At 38.3% G+C, this 6,000-nt stretch overlaps 1 protein-coding gene across 7 annotated transcripts in view; it reads right to left on the bottom strand.

The window, feature by feature from the left end:
• Positions 1-6,000, bottom strand: part of KDM6A (lysine demethylase 6A) — a 204,769-nt gene that overhangs the window by 15,462 nt on the left and 183,307 nt on the right. The window lies entirely within an intron of this gene.

Genomic DNA, 6,000 nt, shown 5'->3' with positions numbered 1-6,000 from the left:
TAAAGGCTTCCCACTGGTGGCTATTGCCAATGTGAAGTCTACTTGCAATTTTTAGCAACATAAGTCTAAATCTATACTCTTCAACTAATATGAACAAGTAGGGCTTAAACCTGAAAAGACACTTAAAAGTTTGGTCTAAAGAAGGAGAAACTAAGTTTGTTTATAATATACAGGGTATGTGGAAAAAAGTTTATATTTAGATAGTTAAAGGAAATCAGAAGAGAAGTTATTCACTGAGCTTCCACTACAATTTTTCTAAGGAGTTAGGCTGTTAACTTTTCAAATCAAGGTCACTGCATTATAAAATGAAAGAAGTAATCAAGATAATGAATATTCTTTTGACTCACGCCAATGCAGAAGATATTTGGAAGAACGTGAAGCAGACAGAGTATGAAGATTAGTGTACTTTAGTGAAACAACTAGGATGTAGATATTGAAAGAGATTACTATATGATTTACTCAGATAAAGTACTTTATGGAATTGCAGGACTCTAAAACACCCAATTTGAACTTGGGAAGTACAAAGAAAAAAACAAGAGTAATGTTGACTTGTTGAAATAACTACAGGTAACTTCATTCTCAAATGATAATGAGGAATTAGTAGGTGGCAACAGGAGAGACTACCATTCTCCCATTATTAAATCACTCAGTGCCAATAGAGGTTCATGATCTATTACTATACTCCCACAAATTTTTCATAAATTTTGCATAAACTCACTTGTGTTGAAACTTGACCTGGGGCTTTTTATAGGTTTCGCTTATCTCATCAGGGTGACTGTATGTTTTACTGCAGAAATATTAATGTGTTTGATACCAGGATACTGAAACAGACCTTACTAGAAGGACAAAATATATCATATATGCACTGTATTTCTTTTCTAAACCCAAAGAATTCTGCATACCAAACCACGTTTGGCCTAAGGGGTTTAGGATAAAGGACTATGGAGCTACAGTACTACTACTTCTGTGAAGCCTTTCCTTAATGTTCCCTTCTCGCAGAAGTGCCTTCCTCTGTGCTCCTCCATTTTTTAAACCAGTATCTTCACGAGCAAAAATCCCGTATTTTAATGCATTGACTATTTCCCCATATATTATAAGTAGCCTGAGAAGTGATCAAGTCCCTTTCTCCCACAGCACAGTATCACAGCACCAATTCAGTTCACAATAAATATGAAACAAATATGAAAGCATGAAAAGAACTGGCTGGAGCTGAATGAGTGAGTGGATGTAAAGGCACAAGGTAAATTTCGCTTACATTGTTTCTGATTAACACTTAACTATGAAGACCCAAAAATGACACGTTGATTCATAGTATTTAGAACTAAAACAGTAATTCAGGGAGGAAGTTAAGTAAGAGGACTATCTATGTATATATATCTTCTCCATTCCACTTCTTACATGGAGCTGATAATTTTTTTTTAAATAGCCTACAATTCAATGTATATTGAATTAATGCCTTACTAAAAGATAATTCAAACAAGGAGAAAAAAGGGGGGAACTGTAAAAATTGCAATTCATATTAAAGATGTTTTAAAATACAAAAGAGAGTAGCAAAAATAAATGGAAAATTCAAGCACACATCTAAAGGCAGCAGTGGGAGAAATGGCTGACAAGGTTAAGTGGGGCGTCAGATTTGAGGTACGAATGGGGAATTTTAAAGAAAATTTGCGTTTGTGCCTTTGTATGTTTAGCTTAGTTGGTCACAGTAACCTCAGCAAGAGAACTGACTGGGGCATATTTCAGGTAGAAAGCCAAATTGCTATGGATGGTGGAGTGGACAGGAGATGAAGAAAAAGACTCAGGCCAAGGAAAGAAATGGCAAGAGAGAACCATTACTTAAGAATCCGTATAGCTCACAAGCCAGGACAAACCAATACCCCTTCGTTGGCAGGATACTAGGTTTGAGGACCAAAGCAATGATGTGGGTACAATTTTACAGCAAAGCTGAGTTTGTGGAAAAAGACCCCCTCTATTTCTGTAACAATACATTCTCCATCCTGTCTTCTGACCTTTATCTGGTTCACTATTTGCTTTTCTTAAATAGAAGTATTCCTTTAAGCTCTGTCCCCAACCCCTCCCCTTGTCTTTCTCTCCAGGCAATCACAGACGGCTAGTCTGTCAGCTCTAACTTTGCTCTCTGGAGTTCTGCATTTCCTACAGCTTCTGCGAAACAGCTCTATCCAACTATTTTATTGGCTCCTCAAACCTGCCACCTCGCCCCAAAACGAAGTCCTGTGCCGAAGATACATACAAGTAGCTTTCATACAAGACAGCTATGGGCATTTAATCCTGGCTCTAACCACCTGGGTCACCCTGGGATGCTGAGAGGCAGAACTCAGATACAGTCTGGGAAGCACTATTCTTAGTGCTCAGCTAAGTCCAAATTCAATTTATTATTTTTATATATATTTTTAGAGAGAGCATGTGAGTGGTGGGGGGAGAGGTGCAGAGGGAGAGGGAGAGAATCTTAAGCAGACCTGAGCTCAGAGCCCAATACGGAGCTCGATTTCATGCCCCTGAGATCCTGACCTGAGCCAAAATCAAGAGCTGGACGCTTAACCAACTAAGCCATCCAGGTATGCCCCCGAAAATCAATTTATTAACTAGGATTATTACTAAAACCACATAGAACCCACACTTGAAAACCCAAACTATCTTTGACTCACTCCTTTCTCTTACCATCCAAAAGCTTATTTTGTTTATTTAACTGCTAGAAAGAACTTCATGAAACCCAAATTAGATCGTATTAGTTAAAAACCCATCAAAAGCTATCTAACAGAAAAGACTTATGTTTGGCACACCATGATCTGCCGCTACCTATATCTTAGTCTACTACTCATCACACACATTGTCCTCAAGCTAGAATGTACCACCCCATACACAGCAGAGTTGTATCACGTATGTGTTTAAGATCATGCAAATACCCAGTAGGGAAGAAGTCAGGACGGAGGAGCAGAAGAGGTAGGTGCTGGGCACAGGAGAGCTGGCGGAAGAAAAGATGACCTGGAGTGAGTATGCACTTGCTGGTCCTCTAGGCAGCAGAAGCTCCCCTGAGGCTCTCACAGAGTCAGCAGCCTTACCATGTCGAATATGACTGTAATAGTACAACAGAGCTTCTCCACATAAGTCAACGATTTCACCTGGTGCTCAAGTGAAGAAAAGGTATTTATTCCCTCACTGGAGGAAAATGTGGCTATGCTGGAATGAAGGAGACATGGTATGCATTACTTTGTAGATGAACTGAAGCATCTTCCTGATGACTCAAGAATTCGGTCTTAAACTGGCTTTAGGTGTTATTCCTCTGTCCTCTCTCCTCTCCCTGCCTCTACATCTTTACCCTTCACACAAATTACCTGCTTCCCAGAATACACAGACTTTTCTGATTCCATGAGGCTGGAAAGAACCCAATGGGGATCTCTGTATTTCTTTCAATCTATTTATATGCACTTTTACTTCAAGACAAGACCTATACCAGATACAGACAGACGACAGACACATATACCCTCTCTAGTGCCTAGCCTAGAGCCTTGTATACAGTCAGCAAATATTCATTAAATTATAGAAAGTAAAAATGAAAGAAAAGGAACAATGCTGGCTGGTGAAAAGTACATTTTTAGTAATAGCTGAATGGCTATGCTTTAAGAGGGAAGTTTATAAAGCAAGGCTTAGGGGTCTGAATTTATAGTGAACAGTTTCAATCAGTGTGATGACAAAAGGAGCTCGCTAATCACGTCTCATGACAACTCAAGCTGGGAGCAGAATTCTTAATATAATGAGGAACACAATAAAGATTCAAATGACTGAATATTTTGTAGCACGAAGTAAAAATGGGAGTAAGTAAGTGCATTTAGGTTAAAAAAAAAAAAGTAGGTACGAGGAACAACAGTACCATGGGTAATTTTAAGTTGAAAAACATCCAAATTCTGTGTATCCAATTTCAACACAACACAACTTTATAACAAAGATGAATATGGGTATCAATGCTCAACATTTCAAATGTTAAGAGGGATGATGATAATCTGGAATGAGTCTAGAAGAATAACAAGGATGATGGAGACGGAGGGATGGAAAAGATGATAGAGGTGAGAGACGTTTAATGAAGACCAGGTAGGAAGAAGAACAGAATAGACAATGATCTTCCCTTGATTCCTTCTTCCTTCTTGCCACTTCCGCGCCCCCCCCCGCCCATGCTGCAACATATGAGCAAGTTATGAGAGCTTTAGCTCCCCCACAGACCCTAGTTTGATCCCTCTCTCCACCCTTCATGGGTAAAATGTCTGTCTAGGTTGGTCTGTCCTGTTGCAATTGCCTTCTGTCTACCCACTCCCCCTTTCCAACACTGCCTCTTGGAATCCATTCTCTACAAAGCAACCAGATACATTTTCTTAAAAGTTTAAATCAGAACCCATCCGTCTCCTGCTTATAATCCTCTCATGGTAACCTATAACACCCAGAACTAACATTTAAACTGCTTACCATGTCCTAAAAGTCCATGTTCAATCTGGTTCCTGTTCACTTCATTGAGCTTACTGCAACACCCCCTTTCTTTCTCATTCTGCTATATACTGGCCTTTCTGTCCCACAAACATGCCAAAGCTGTTTCGAATTCAGCATTCGGGCCTGAAATGTTCTACCCCTAGGTCCTTGGTTGACTCCACCTCAGTATATGGGTCTAAGCACAAAATTCATCTTCTCAAGACACCTTTCATGACTGCTGTAGAAAAAACAGCACTCCCACCCCCCGCCACCCAAATAATAATGCATTTCATCTTATTCATACTACTTGTTAGTAATTTATTCATCTGTCTGGTGGTCTCTGTGTCTTGCTCCACTAGAATTTAAGTCCCCTGAGGGGCAGGGTTTTAACTTAAACACAGCACAGAGTTGGTTCCTAAACACTTGTTGAATGGGATATATTCTACATAGATCCGAAACATATTGAGGGAATTAGGACCAAATAACAGGTAGATTTTAGGCCAATCTGTAAAGAATGCTTAAGAATTATAGTGAGGTAATGAGAACGTTCAACGAGTTGCTAGATGACCACAAATTACGGAGGCTATAGAATGGATTACTGCAGTTAGTAGTAGTTTTGACTAAGTGACCTTAAAAATCCTTCCCAATTATAAAATTCTAATCTATCTAAAATGTAATGAGTCACTTTCAATATATATATAGCTATTTGATAAATGGTTTCTATGCTATACCATCCCTGTACCCTCAGGAGATCTGAATTAGCCTCTAGTTTATGCCTATCTCAAATTTACTAAACATCTTCTGTGACTTTAAATCATTTCTCCCCCAAAAGTAACCCTGAACTTGCCCTTCAGAGCAAGGTAGCATCGTCAGATATAATAAGATAAATGGATAGATAACCCCTCGCATCCCACTACCAATTACATTTATAGAATACGGTACCCAAGATCCAACTTTTTAAAAGGATTTGTACATCATGTGATGTAATGAGCACTGGGTATTATATAAGACTGATGAATCACTGAACCGTACCTCTGAAACTAATAATACACTATATGTTAATTAACTGAATTTAAATTTTTTTAAAAAGGATTTGTACATTATTTGCTATGATTTGGGTTTTGTTACCTCTTGTCTCCCCTACTAATTTTGCCCAAGACTAGCTAAAATACTGCAACTGATAAAGGACTATATCATAAGCTAATCCAGAGGTATGTTACCTTGACCACACAATTTGTTTGAATGAAATTTTGGACTTAGGTTTTAAATCATTTAATTAAGACAGGATAACTTTCAAAAGACAGTATTGTGAAAACAACATATGCTGACCAAATTAATATAGCTACAGGAGAAATACTTAATATAAGCACTACCTTAACAAAGATGAAAACTATAAATCTTTTATCAGTGAGTATAAAGCAGTGTATTCCAAAATGAGTTTTTGAGAAGATCAATTCTTTCAAAGATACTGGTCAAACAAATAAGTTTGGGAAATACATTATATAACCCTCCTCCTTCCCCATT

The sequence above is a fragment of the Ailuropoda melanoleuca genome, chromosome X (assembly GCF_002007445.2).
Source record: "Ailuropoda melanoleuca isolate Jingjing chromosome X, ASM200744v2, whole genome shotgun sequence".
In the NCBI taxonomy this organism is placed as follows: domain Eukaryota; kingdom Metazoa; phylum Chordata; class Mammalia; order Carnivora; family Ursidae; genus Ailuropoda; species Ailuropoda melanoleuca.
This window is presented reverse-complemented; position numbering and strand designations above follow the sequence as displayed.